This window comes from Lactuca serriola, chromosome 9 (genome assembly GCF_051521515.1).
Source record: "Lactuca serriola cultivar US96UC23 chromosome 9, Lser_US96UC23_V15, whole genome shotgun sequence".
NCBI classification, from domain to species: domain Eukaryota; kingdom Viridiplantae; phylum Streptophyta; class Magnoliopsida; order Asterales; family Asteraceae; genus Lactuca; species Lactuca serriola.
In genome coordinates this window covers 42575369-42591439 of record NC_136416.1, presented here as the reverse complement: position 1 = coordinate 42591439, position 16071 = coordinate 42575369, and positions in this window count along the sequence as shown.

Sequence of the window (16071 nt, the reverse complement as noted above, 5' to 3'; positions counted from 1 at the left end):
CTGCTAGTTAAACGGGCCGACATTGTAGCCGTAGACCCGTTCCTACTGGTAGGAAACTCACCTCGTGAACTGGCTGCTGAGTGTATGGCTCTGGAAGCTATCTGTTGCTGCTCCGGTATCTCCCCGGCTACAATTCCATAAACACACTCAATCAAATACTAATAATTGTATTGGGGTAAAATGACTCTTTTACCCCTGGTCAAAGTCAACTCTCCCGATCAAAGTCAACCTACAGTTGACCTGACTCGCCGAGTTGGGCCGCCAACTCGCCGAGTCTCTATTCTCACTTCTCAACCCTACTCGCGGCTACTCGTCGAGTATGGAATCAACTCGACGAGTTTCCTTTCGATTCTAGAACTCAGGCTATCTGCATCCGACTCGTTGAGTCGTATGAACAACTCGACGAGTTGTTCTTGAGCTAAGAAGATTGCCTTGGACTCGCCGAGTTGTATGAACAACTCGTCGAGTCCCTCCATTACTGAGTCTGACCTCCAGCTCACTGAGTCCACTCTACTACTCACTAGTCCCCGCTCGTCATCACTCAAAAGGGGAAAAATCGGGGACTCGCGACTCGACTCGCCGAGTCGGAAGAACGACTCACCGAGTCGCATGCATGCAGCTACTATAAACTCGATTCTGCTTGAATCCAGCGCATAAAACTTATAGATCTGGGCTCCCTAAGGTCGATTAACACGTAAAGATTCTATCTTTACGTGCCCATATGCACCCATGAAGATTAAAAGGCTCAAAAAGCATAATAAAGGCTAGATCTAGGGTTCTCAGGCAAAGAAACTTCGAAAAGGCACTAGATCAGGGCTCTAAAACTCCTAAATGAACAGATCTAGGGATATCTCGACCCAACAAGGCATCCATACAACCATAAAGCTTGGAAAATACATTAAACTAGCCTTAGAGGTGTTCTAATGGAGGTTTTAAGCACAAAACAAAATAATTCCGAGACATACCTCAACGAACTCTGACTTTGGCCTTGGATCTTTGCTCTACACTTCCTCTTTTTGGTCCTTTCTTCTTTTTCTTCTTCAATCCTTCAAGAATCCACACAAAAACACTTTAATCATACAAGGAATGGTTTGGGGTTTCTCACAAGCTCTCTGAGGGTGAAGGAGGTGAGTTTGGGGCACATAACATTGCTTAAATAGTGAGCAAACCCGGGGATTTAGGGTTTCTTCCTGGCAGGCGGACTCGCCGAGTCCCGAATATGGACTCGTCGAGTCGCCGAATTACACGTGCTTGAAATCCCATCTCTACTCGACGAGTCGGGCTACAGACTTGCCGAGTCCCTCTTGAAAACTTCTAAATAAATAACATGGAAACAACATACTAGAGACGGGTCGTTACAATTCTCCCCCACTTGAATCAGACTTCGTCCTCAAGTCTGCTACGGCTGAATCTTGAAATAGCTCCGAGTAGTTCTCTCTCATCTCCTCCTCAGCCTCCCACGTCCACTCAGACCCCTTTCGGTGCTTCCACTGCACCTTCACTAACTGAATTACCTTGTTCCTCAAGGTCTTTGTCTTCCGGTCTAGAATCGCGACCGGCCTCTCAATATAATTCAGGCTGCTATTAGCCTGAATATCTTCTAAGGGAACAACTGCTGACTCATCCACCAAACACTTCCTCAACTGAGACACATGGAAAGTGTTGTAGATCTGGCTAAGCTCTACTGGAAGATCCAACCGATAAGCAACCCGACCCACTCGGGCCAAAACCCTGAAAGGACCAATGAACCTGGGGCCCAGCTTGCCCCTCTTACGAAACCTGATGATACCCTTCCAAGGTGAGGCCTTCAGAAGGACCATATCGCCCACCCGGAACTCCAGGTCTGAACGCCTCCTGTCGGCGTAGCTCTTCTGCCGACTCTGCGCAGTCTGCAGTCTACTACGAACCTGCTGAATCAACTTGGTCGTCTTGAGCACCACCTCTGTGCTCCCAATGACTCACTGACCGACCTCGCCCCAACAAATCGGGGTCCTGCACTTCCTCCCATAAAGCATCTCAAAGGGAGGTCGATCAATGCTCGCATGATAACTGTTGTTATACGAAAATTCCGCTAACGGAAGATACGTATCCCAACTGCCACCGAAGTCTAGGACACATGCCCGGAGCATGTCCTCGAGAGTCTGAATCGTCCTCTCGCTCTACCCGTCTGTCTGAGGGTGGAAAGCGGTGCTGAAAAGGAGACGAGTACCCATCTCGTCGTGAAACCGCTTCCAGAATCTGGATGTAAAACGGACGTCTCGGTCTGACACCACCGATACCGGCACTCCATGACGTGCCGCTACCTTCCGCACATAGATATTGGCTTACTTTTCTGCCGATATGCTCTCCTGGATCAGTATGAAATGAGCACTCTTCGTCAACCGATCCACTATTACCCAAATCGAATCTACCCCACGTGCGGTCCTGGGAAGATTGGTGATAAAATCCATAGTGATGTCCTCCCATTTCCACACGGGAATGTCTAACGGCTGCATCTTGCCGTGAGGCCTCTGGTGCTCTGCCTTGACCTTCCTGTAGGTTAGGCACCTCTTTACATACCAGGCGACATCCCGCTTCATGCAGGGCCACCAATAATCGGCTCGAAGATCTCTATACATCTTCGTCGCCCCTGGGTGGATAGAAAATCGAGACTTATGAGCCTCGTCCATCAACACCTGCCGTACTCCGCCCCAGTACGGTACCCACACTCTCCCATGAAGGGTCAACAACCCCCGACTATCATAATCAAACGAATCTACTCGGCCCACTATCCTCTCACACTTCTGCCTCTCCTCCTTGAGGCCCTCAACCTGAGCCTCCCTGATCCGTTCCAACAACGGAGTAATCACTGTCATCCTCAGACATAAGTCTCTGATAGGGGCTGTTGTCACCTTGCGGCTTAGGGCGTCGGCCACTACGTTGGCCTTCCCTATCATAATCCTTCAGCACATCCAACCACCTCCTTTGTCTCATGTTTAGATTCGGTTGATCCATAAGGTACCTCAAACTCTTGTGATCCGTGTAGATGGTACAATGGACCCCATAAAGGTAATGTCTCCAAATCTTGAGGGAAAACACAACCGCCCCCAACTCTAAATCATGGGTAGGATAGTTAGCCTCGTGAGGCTTCAACTGTCTCGAGGCGTAAGCTATCACATGGCCTCGCTGCATCAATACTGCTCCCATACCTGTGATTGAGGCATCACAGTAGACTACAAAATCCTCTACTCCCTCTGGCAGGGTAAGGATCGGAGCCTCACACAACCTCTGCTTGAGGGTCTCAAATGCTACCTGCTGCTCAGGCCCCCAACGAAACACCACCGACTTCTTGGTCAGTCGGGTGAGCGGCACTGCTATCTTGGAGAAATCCTGAATGAATCTCCGGTAATACCCTGCCAACCCTAGGAAGCTCTGAATCTCGGATGGAGACTTTGGGACCTCCCACCGCATCACGGCCTCTATCTTGGCCGGATCTACTAAAATACCCTTCTGGTTGACGAGGTGACCAAGGAACTGCACCTCGTGCAACCAGAACTCGCACTTGGAGAACTTTGCGAAAAGTCTCTCCCTCCTCAAAACTTCTAGCACCTCCCTCAGGTGCTCCTCGTTCTGCTCCTGTGTCTTGGAATACACCAAGATATCATCTATGAATACTATCACAGACCGGTCCAGCATCGGCCTGCACACACGATTCATGAGGTCCATGAACGCGGCTGGAGCGTTGGTGAGCCCAAATGCCATCACCACAAACTCATAATGACCATACCTGGTCCTGAATGCAGTCTTCTGCACATTCTCATTTCTGACTCGCATCTGATGATACCCGGAACGTAAATCGATCTTGGAAAACCAAGACGCTCCCTGAAGCTGTTCAAACAAATCATCTATCCTCGGGAGTGGGTAACGGTTCTTCACCATTACCTTATTCAACTCCCGGTAATCTATACACATACGGTGCGACCCGTCCTTTTTCTTCACAAAAAAAATTGGAGCTCCCCAAGGCGAACTACTCGGTCTGATGAAACCCTTGTCTAGCAGCTCCTGCAACTGCGTAGACAACTCCTGCATCTCAGGGGGAGCTAACCGATACGGTGCCTTAGCTATCGGCGCCGCACCCGGAATCAGATCAATCCCGAACTCGACTTGTCTCTCTGGAGGTATTCCAGGCAAATCCTCAGGGAATACATCAATGTAGTCTCGCACTATCGGAACATCATCTACTTCCACCTTACCCTTCTCCCGGGCATCCAAAACATAAGCTATATATCCGGCGCAACCCTGCTGAAAATAGCGCCTCGCTCTCGCGGCTGAACAAAGAGCTGGTCTGTGCTGTGGCCTCTCGCCCTGAATCACTAACTCTCCCCCACTGGGAGTGCGAACCCTCACTAGCTGCAGCTCGCAATCAATCACCTCCCCATTGGGACTCAACCAATCCATGCCCACTATAACCTTATTCCCTCGCAGGGGAATACGGACCAAGTCCAATGGAAACTGCTCGTCGAACAACTGAAGAGAACATCCTCTATGCACTCTGGCGACCCTCACGGTCCTGTCATCTGCTATCTCGACCTCTAGTGGACAATCCAGCTCCCATGGAGCTCTACTAAATCTCTTGCTAAGCGCTAGCGATACAAACGATCGGGTAGCCCCCGAATCAAATAATATTGTAGCAGAAATGCCGTTCACAGAGAACGACCCTATACAAAACATATAACCATAAGCAATAATCAATAATGATATAGAGATAAAGGGAAGATACATACCCGTCACCACATCAGGAGTCACTCGTGCCTCCTCTGCTGTCATCTGAAAAGCTCTACTCTTCGCCACTGGCGCCTCGGCTCGGCCCTGCCGGCCATCTGTAATCCTCAAAGTAGCAGGGGCAGGTGCAGTCACCTTCCCTGCTGCAGCTAAACTCGGACACTAGGACTTTTTATGTCCCCTCTGATTGCACTGAAAGCAAATCAGATCTGATGCTGCAATGGCCATAGCAGGGGCCGTACAATCCCTACTCAAATGCCCAGTCCGACCGCACTTGTAGCATCCGGAACTCCCTGCCTTGCACACCCCATCGTGAAATCTCCCACACTTGCCACATCGATCGTGGCTCTGCTGACTCCTGGATATGTGATCTGAAACTTTGGGCTTTTTGCCCGAATTACCTGTACCCGAAACCGCCTCTGGTTTCCTCTTCTTCTCCATCTCAAGGTCAATCTCCCTCTCTTGAGCCCTAGCAATCATGTCATCCAGCGTTTTACAGCTGGACCGGCTCACAAACTAGCGGATATCGCTCCGCAACATCTCATGATAACGGGCCTTCTTCATTTCCTCATCGGCTGCATACTGAGGAACGAGAAGTGCCCTCTCCCTGAACTTGGCGGTGATCTCCGCCACGATCTCTATAGTCTGGGTGAGGTCCTGAAACTCTCTGGCTAACTGCTGCACCTCAATAACCGGTGCAAACTCCACCCTGAACCTGGTAGAGAAATCAGCCTAGGTCATGGCATCTAGCGCTGCATCATCTCCAATGGTATGTCCGACCTCTTCCTACCAATCCCGTGCCCTGTCCTTCAGAAGACAGGACGCCAATCTAACCTTGTCCCCCTCGGGACACCTGCTCATGCGGAAAGTGTTGGCCACATCCGCCAACCATCTAGTACTTGGTATGGGGTCCCGCGCCCCGTGGTAATCTGGAGCTCCACATGCCCTGAACTCCCTGAACGTAAGTGTGCGCGACCCCATCATGGCCGCCACCTCGGCACGGAAGGTGCCCAACCTCTCATCCATCAGCTCTAGGATACCCTCCTTGATCAAACCGAAGATCACAGGTGATACGAGTAATCTCTGAGGAAAGAAACTCTCTGGTCTGCTCATCCATACGCTCGGCCCCCAAGCCTGATCCTGATCCCTCCCCGACACCTGCACTGCCGTCTGCTAGCCTCGAACGCAAAACCACCATTCTGAAACACATCATGGCAACATCAGAAAACTGAAATATCTTAAGGGATCATTGATACTACTACTAGCTTCCTGGTCTTGTCTCAGCCTTCCTTGATTTGAGTACGGATCCTCTACTTTCAGTAGTACCGGCCCATACTACCTTCCACATCTATCCGTACTTTCCTCAAGAACTGCCTTGACTCCACCAAGTCACTTCTACTACTACTGATCTCTGCTACCCACATCCTAGGATTGCCCTAGGGAAATCTCTGACTCCACTCAAACCAGTCCTCAGCTGCCGAAGGCCTCCTTATAATGCTAATTAGCCATCACTTGAATACCATCACATGTGATGAGGCTCAGATAATCCTTCGAGTAAAAGACTCGTCCCTACAACGGTTAGACTCAAACAAGAGCTGCACAATAGGGCCAAACCCAACACTCTAAGATTATTCAACCCTGATCACATGTGACGTGACGTATTCACCTAACGGCTAACTCCCATCACCAAGAGTCCTACAAAGCACAAAGCAAGCAGCATTCGGACACAGGAAACTACTCAAGCAAATCTATTCTCATAACGAGAAACTGTACTAGCATACAATGCTAAGCTCATACTATCAGGCATAACCTAAACAGGCTATCCTACTATTGTTTACTCAATACTAGCATGTAAATCTTGTAAAGCTGAAACACATATAGCAGGCACATAAGGCATCCTCCTAGATCCTTAGTCCTATTCTAGCATGCTGTTCTACTGAAACTAACAATCATAACATAACTTGTATGGGTAATTTGGGAGTACTTACTTGAGCTCGGCTGATCGCATGCACCACACCCTTATCTCGTTTAAAAATTCTTTTCTTTCTAAGTGCTTTTCAAAATTTCTTTCAAAAACATTTTTCCTTTTGAAAATCTTTTTATCTTTTCCCTTAGTTTGAGTTCAGATACACCCAGAAGTGTATTCGAATCCCTCAAACCAAGGCTCTGATACCAACTTGAAACATCCCAAAAACACGACCCGAAAATTTCATTTTTAATATAACAAAGATCATAAAACTGAGTATCACATAATAAAACCATACGTTGCGTATCTCAAAACCATAATAAAATACTGTGAGAAAAACTGTGTCACAACTGTATCAAAACATATCTAAGAAACTGAATCAACTCCCAGGACAAAAACTGAAGCTGTGGTGTGTGCGATGCCATCATCCCGAGCTCTTCCCTTTACTTGCGGAAGTACCTGAGACCAAAACTAAAACTGTAAGTACGAAGCTTAGTGAGCTCCCCCAAACTACCACATACCATACAATAACAAATAAAACACATACTGGGCCTTGCCCACTGCATCAGACCGACGTCCGGAACTAACAGCATCGGACCGAAGTCCGGAACTGACTGCATCAGACCGAAGTCCGGAACTGACTGCATCGGACCGAAGTCCGGAACTAACTGCATCAGACCGAAGTCCGGAACTGACTGGGACCTTGTCCCTTGCATCGGATCGGAGTCCGGAAATAGCTGCATCGGACCGAAGTCCGGAACTGTCTGAACATAGCATAACATAAACACGTATCTGCTAACATAACACATATACTGCATTGGACTGAAGTCCGGAACACAAAACACATAGACATGCCTGAATCACAAAGACATCAAGCACCCTGAACTACTGCTTCGGACCGAAGTCCGAAACTAACTGCTAGCTAAACGGGTCGGCATTATGGCCGTAGACTCGTTCCTACTGGTAGGAAACTCACCTCGTGAACTGGCTGCTGAGTGTATGGCTCTGGAAGCTATCTGATGCTGCTCCGGTATCTCCCCGGCTACAATTCCATAAACACACTCAATCAAATACTAATAACTATATTGGGGTAAAATGACTCTTTTACCTCTGGTCAAAGTCAACTCTACCGGTCAAAGTCAACCTACAGTTGACCTGACTCGCCGAGTTGGGCCGCTAACTCGCCAAGTCTCTATTCTCACTTCTCAACCCTACTCGCGGCTACTCGTCGAGTATGGAATCAACTCGACGAGTTTCCTTTCGATTCTAGAACTCAGGCTATCTGCATCCGACTCTCCGAGTCGTATGAACAACTTGACGAGTTGTTCTTGAGCTAAGAAGATTGCCTTGGACTAGCCGAGTTGTATGAACAACTCATCGAGTCCCTCCATTACTGAGTCTGACCTCCAGCTCACTGAGTCCACTCTACTACTCACTGGTCCCCACTCGTCATCACTCAAAAGGGGAAAATCGGGGACTCACGACTCGAGTCGCCGAGTCGGAAGAACGACTCGCCGAGTCGCATGCATGCAGCTACTATAAACTCGATTATGCTTGAATCCAGCGCATAAAACTTATAGATCTGGGCTCCCTAAGCTCGATTAACACGTAAAGATTCTATCTTTACGTACCCATATGCACCCATGAAGATTAAAAGGCTCAAAAAGCATAATAAAGGCTAGATCTAGGGTTCTCAGGCAAAGAAACTTCGAAAAGGCACTAGATCAGGGCTCTAAAACTCCTAAATGAACAGATCTAGGGATATCTCGACCCAACAAAGCATCCATACAACCATAAAGCTTGGAAAATACATTAAACTAGCCTTAGAGGTGTTCTAATGCAGGTTTTAAGCACAAAACAGAATAATTCCGAGACATACCTCAACGAACTCTAACTTTGGCCTTGGATCTTTGCTCTACACTTCCTCTTTTTGGTCCTTTCTTCTTTTTCTTCTTCAATCCTTCAAGAATCCACACAAAAACACTTTAATCATACAAGGAATGGTTTAGGGTTTCTCACAAGCTCTATGAGGGTGAAGGAGGCGAGTTTGGGGCACATAACATTGCTTAAATAGTGAGCAAACCCGAGGATTTAGAGTTTCTTCCTGGCAGGCGGACTCGCCGAATCCCGAATATGGACTCGTCGAGTCGCCGACTTACACGTGCTCGAAATCCCGTCTCTACTCGACGAGTCGGGCTATAGACTCGCCGAGTCCCTCTTGAAAACTTCTAAATAAATAACATGGAAACAACATACCAGAGACGGGTCGTTACATATAAGTTTCAAACAATAATCAAATTAGTCTAGACATTAAAGAACTAAAAAGAGTTCCTTTTTGTTATTATATCCTAAATTACTCATTGAGCAAAACAAGAACTACTTCACTAAAAATTGGACAAAATAAAACATTAGTCAATATTCAATTAACATTTGATAATATAAGAATTACGTGATGATATGAAAAGAAAACAATAATTGCAAAACATAAACCGTACAAATTTATCAAAATAGAAATAAAATATTACCTAAATTTTGTGGAGAAAAAGCATAAACAATTAAGGAGATTCTAATTTTTCTACAACGCCAATGGACAAACCAACAAAGAGTGAATAAATGCTTAACCGTGAGAATTGAGGATTGAGAGGATGAGAGCTTAGATACAAAATACCAGATAATAGAGGTCATGAGATTGAGATTGAGATTTTGTTCTATACCGAAAGCCAAAGAGGCGAGACGAAAACGCAGATGTAGGTGAAGACGTATGGTAAGTTACCATTGCAATGACATCAATCGCTAAGGGTAGTAAGAACGGCGTCCCTATAGATCTTGTTTATTGTTTATCGTTGCAGCAGATCAAAATTTTTGTCTCCTCGTCTTCAATTTCTACTGTACGCGCTTATACTCCCTATGAATTTTTTCATTTGCCGCCTTCGACTACTCCTCCCCAGTCGCCTCCAGCAGCTGCATTCATGATCCAAGTATTGACAAGATTGGGCCACAATTTTTTTCAACACCAATACCAACTTGCTGAAAAGTGATGCCCCTATAGGATGTGATGCCCTGGGCAGTGGCCAAGTTCGCCCTGCCTTTGGGCCGGCCCTGTCCACATTTCATTAGTATCTAGCATACCGACGAAGCCCTATGACCCATAAGTGTCTGACACATAATAGTCTTCAAGTAGAAGCTCTGTCAGTGCAATTTACGAAATTTTGTCTAGGGAATCTCTGTCATATCAAAGGTAAAACCAAGTGTTGAAGCGAATCGTTGCTCAATTTTCAGTTCATCCACTTTAACAAGTGAGTGCATAGTTACTTTCCACTTAGACATAGATATAAAGTATCTAGATAATTAAATGTTATGTGTACCTATTATTTGAATTACTTGATATCCGTGTTAGATAAATTATATGATTTTAACTTAATTCAACCGTATATGTATTTTCTTATATATTTATATAAAATATATTGGGTAGTGATAGGTAATGAAAATAATGAGATGGTGAGAGGACTTGACTATTAATGAACCAGTCATCTAACATAGTATAGATGACGACCACAGACTATTCTAGATAGTCTAGTGGATCGTTTGCATGCTCGCAACTTGTAGGTGTTAATGAACTATCTATTCATTTGATGTAATTTATCCCCCTCTTGGTTGCCTTATTGACACCTATTACTATAGGAATCCCCAGAGCAGTATTGTCTACCCGTTGATGATGATGATCCTTAGGATGGGTCCCTTCAGATCAATATTTTAGGATCAGTATGTGAGAATAACGAGAATAGGTAATTGGGTAAATGATTTGTTGTGAATTATATAATTAAAAGAACTTAATTATTCTGGGTTGAAAACCCTATGTGCTTACCAGACCCTCAAGCCTGACCCACTCGGTTTCTTTGTATCACAGGTACGATACAAAGGCATATGGATGATGAGTGATTTGAGGAGTTTTTAGGCCATTAGTATAATACGATGTTGTATGGCCTATTAAGACTTGTTTATGCTTATGTGTCGGTATTGACGATGACATCTCATGATCTTAAATAATAATAATAATAATAATAATAATAATAATAATAATAATAATAATAAGATACGTTTCCTCGGAAATGCTTTGATAATGACATTATCATGTTTTGTGAACAAATTCAACATTAAATTTTATACTCTAAAATAAAATAAGCATAATTAAATTGACCTTTTCTAGTTGTGAAAATAGGGATGTCATAGTGACCTAAAGCTTTTCACATGAAGAATAAGTCGTAGTGACTTGGGAGCAGTTTTTGGAGATGTTCCATGTGGAGTATGTTCCACTTGTAGAGAGAGAGCGAATAGCATAAGAGTACCTGTCGCTCAAGTAGAGAACTGAGTTGGTGATGGAGATTACCGAGATGTTTACAGAGAGAGCCTTTTACTACCCAGAGTATACCGTTTCAGAGCAGGTGTAGATGTCGTCATACTTGAGTATGCTCAAGACGGAGATTTGAGAGTTCATGTCGACACAGTCGTATTGGTCTTTGGCAAAGCTGCAGTCAAATTCCAGGAGGAGGGATATTGAGTTAGAGATCCAAAGGAAAGAGGAGAGGTCAGCTTCAGTGCAGTTGCAGCCAGTGGCTAAGCGGTTCAAGTTCGCCGACTCGAGATTTGGACCAGTAGAGCAAAGGGGTTTCAGGTGCGATAAGTGTGGGAAGTTTCATGGTGGAAGGTGTCAATTTGTTAGAATTCGTCGGTGTGGTAAGGAGGAGCTTTTCGATAGAGATTGCAGGTAGAGCAGGTGGTTTTGTTTCCATTGTGACCAACAGGTCCACACCAGAGCTCCTTGCCCCCTTCCCGTGTTTAGTAAAGTGTAGGATCCCACACCTTAGCATGGCAGAATCTCAAATCATAAAAACTGTTGATCTGTGTGTACAGTCCTGCTGTTGCAATCCGATAAGTACCTGAAAAAGATTTAAATCCACAATTGTAAGCTAAAGCTAAGTGAATTCCCCAAAATACCTTACATAACAATACACATACAATGCATACACACAAGAGCCTACAGTCTGACGAGACAGCCTCGCAAGGCCTACGATATGCATGGACTGATCTCCCGAGCCTACAATCTAACTGGACCAACCCTTGGAGCCTACAATATTGTTGGACTGTTCCCTTGAGCCTACAGTCTGACTGTACCACCTCGCAAGGCCTACGGTACACCTGGACCGCCCATGTATCTTGGCCTACAACACAAAGCAAGATCGCCTCAACCCAACCATAATATGTCGACATATGCAAACAAACAAACAATAGCCAAAAAATACAGATAATCATAGCAGATCTACCAAACTAACAGATCACTACAGAATTACAACATCTTACATGCAATGATACATACTGTAGTACAAAGTATAATGAGAAAACTTACATGTATTCAACAATTGAATCTCAACAGTATCTATTACAAACCACCTGCATCGATCCTTCCAGCCGCACCCAGGTCTTTGGTCATCATCTCTTTCGGCGAGGCAGAAACTTCGGCGACACATCCTTCTACCGACGCTAACTCTCCATCTCTCATTCTCTTATGACTTTTTTTCTACTTTATTTTTAGCAATACCCACTTCCCATTCTCTCACAGGCACCAACAGAAAGCTTCTATTACAGAGAGGCTGCTACTAAGTGTGCATGATGAAAAAATGACATCTCCAATAATCATTACTACCATTGATGACCTTAAGCGCCATAAAAATGAGCAAAACACTCGCACTAACTTACTCTCCTGTTTGATTGTATCGCCGGACAAAACTCCTCCGATCATCACTTAACCATACCCCTCTCTCTCTCTCTCTCTCTCTCTCTCTCTCTCTCTCTCTCTCTCTCTCTCTCTCTCTCTCTCTCTCTCTCTGCAACCAGGAACACACTAAAATACACTCCTTTGCGATTTTGAGGTTGTTTCTCTCTGCAGAGCTCGATCAGGTGCAACAAACAAATAGAACAAATCCTCCACATGATGTCACTAACAGGGGGACAGTAAGTACACTTTCACAACAAAGCAAAAATAGTCCCTGAGGTTTGGGCTCCACTCTAAGTTTCGTTAAACATATGTTTCAATAATCCTTCTTACTTCCTTTTTTCTCAAACAAGGTGATTATGGAAATATTATTATTAATATCATTATTGTTACTTAATTATATAATTAATTACTTAATCACTTGACTTTTAGATGACAACAATCTTATAAATACATTTATAACTTAAAACCTTAATGATTCTCGAGTTATATGTGTATGTATATATTCTAAAATTCATATTCCTCCTTAGAAATAAATAAACGAAAATCGAATCTTACACTCATTCATGTTTCATCGTTTTAACTTTGTGTTTATTAGTTAATTGTGGCTAATATGCATATGAATCTAAATTATGTATGAGTAATCAAGTAAGTAAGAGAGAGACAATAAAGCATCAATGCGATGAAAACTTCAACTCGGTTTCTTTTTTTATGTGTTACATTGAGAACGTGATATTTGAATAACGATTTAGGAATATGGATGTTTTAGATAACGACAAATATATAATCATGTTCGATAACGACATATCTGTAATCGAAGGAACATGGAAATTTCGGGGGCGGAGATAGGAAGACTGAACATTTCGAGGGCAGGGGCGGGTTGGGGGAACAGAGAAATTTCGGGGGCAGGAGCGGGGGATGCACTCTCCGTCCCGTTTTTCCTGTTGACATCCCGATTTCAAACACTATAAGAATATAATGAAAAGTAAAAAATAATATTATAGAGGGTGTAATCGTTTTTTTAATTTTAAAATTAATAAAATCCCCAAGTGATATAGACGAAAATGACTAAATCTATATTTTTCTAAAGTTTAGAACTTAGCCAAAAAAAAAAAAGACATTATAATTTTGTCATAATAACAATTAATAAAATACGTTGTTTAAAAATAATAAAAATATATTATCGTTTTTAGGTAAATAAAAAAATAGTATAAATCATATAAACTTAACAATGATACAACCACCAACACATATAAAGAGAAAAAAGTTGAAGGTATGGTCGGTGCATTGAGCATGGAGTTTGTTGCACAAAGAGATAGAATCCATTAAAGATCTGGTAATAAATGCCGTTTAATCTGACACAGCTGGAGACGGATTCAAGCCGTGAACCTCGGTAACATGGCCAAGATGCTCATCTCAACCCAAAATGACGATATTATTTTTGTCAAGGCCGATGACGTTGGCAACTGCTTCACCTCCATATGGTTATATATATTTTCTCTCTTTGTACAATAATTAGTTAATATCTTATAGTTTCATGCAAAAGTGGACTTCTTAATTACAAAATTTTTTAATTGGAAAATGACTTTGTAGTTATCTTTTTGCACAATCATATTTCTAACTCTTGAATATCCCTACATCCTTGACACCTAGAAATTTATCAAAGTCAACTCGTTAATTTCTCTTGGAAGGGATTACCTCGTCCACAATGTTCCAAAGCCCTGTCTCGTTATAATTGTATAATCCTCTTGGAAGTTTTTATAGAAGTTGTTAGCGTATTTCTCATCCTTCATTATTATTTAGCATATGGATGGTTATTTGGATTATTCTCTTCTAAAGCTTGAACTTTGAAGGATGTTGGCTGTATTAGTTTTCTTATAGTGATGAGCAATTTTTTTCTTAACAGCAGTTGCAAAAAGAAATTATAGTGGTGGTGCATAAAGTTTATATTAAAGAAATAAATAGCAAGATATATATAGAAAAATATTCATAAATGGTCTTTTGTCAGTATCCCGTAATACTATAAGTTTAGTCCTTAATTTTTATTTATTTATTTTTTTTTGTCTCCAATTATGGTTCATGTTGTTTGAAATTTTTTGTTATAGATTGTCCTTTTGGCTCACTCCAATTACATTTGATTTATTATGTGAAATCATGTGCAAATAAAATGAAGACAACCTGGTCATTTCATTTTTATTACTTTTTATAAGCTTGTAATGACCATATTTTTCAACACTCTCTTCTTCCCCTCTTAACCCCACCTTCACGAATGTTATTTCCCATTTGAAGAAATCAAGAAAATGGTGATTTGTCGATGTGGAGGTCTAGTGATCAAGTTGACGTTAGGAATCGATCTTAACCTGGTGGTAGGCAATTTTGGAGTTGTATGCGGTTTGGTAAGAAATGTGGGTTCCTTGGGTGGGTAGACCCTCTAATGTGCCCATGGGAAATTGTTATTCCATGTTTTTTTAGATTTATGAATAGACTCCAAGATAAGGGAAGACTCCAAAAGGCTGACAGATGAAGCTGCTCTTATTCGATTCATGGATTTTTGTGTGTTTGGTATTATTCTAGTTATTAAAGTGTTGGTTTGTTTTGGTGTTGAAGCTTAAAGTGTTAATTTATTTTGATGTTGAACTTTGTTTTAATAATTGAAAAATTGTAGTAGTTTTTTCGGTGGGAATGGGAAGGTGTTTTTGGCTAATATTTTGGTTATATGCATATGTTTTTGTATATATGAAATCAAGTTAACGTAATGATATTTCTTGTTGGATTAAGTGTCTATGGTCTTAACTAAATTGGTATAATTTACAAAATAAAAGCAAAAGTCATTTTTGGGTTGTCCTCATGATTAGGAAATAGTTTCGATTGATAATGAGAGAGAGAGAGAGAGAGAGAGAAATAATTTATTAATATATTATATGATTAATATTAATTAGAAATGGTAATAATTAATTAAGAATTAATTTGGAATTAATTTTGGTTAATTAGAATTAGTTAGAGGTATAGAGACACGACTATAATTGTTCAAAAGTTGAGCAAGGGCGAGGATCCAGAGTCTTCCTATGGTGGTCGGATTTAGGGCTTCTCTAGAAAGGATTCTGGAAGCTCCAAGTGAGATAAGGAAACTAGATATGTATTAGATTAAAATATTGTTATTTTAAATTCAAATCTAGGGTTTCAGGGATTATCTAGCAGTTATATAAAGGGTCATAATCCTAAGCCAAAACTGATCCCTCCTCCACTAATAGAGAAATCGATTTTATCCTCGCACTCTCTTCATTTTCGATCCTAGGGTCTCATTGGGTTTGGGTCTAACACATTAGAGGCTATCACAATATTGGAGCGAGACTTTCCAAGGAGATTTCAAGCAGAATTTTTTTTAGCTTAATTCAATGTAAGCAAACATATGTTTTCTTACTTGTAATTTTGAATTACAATAGGGTTAGAAGTTTTGTTTCATAAAGTGTGTTTCTATAATAATGAAAACCCATAGAATGTTTTTAGGTTGCATGTACCCATAAGTGTTTATGTGAAATTTCGCATGTACAATGATTTTGTAACCTTTAAACAT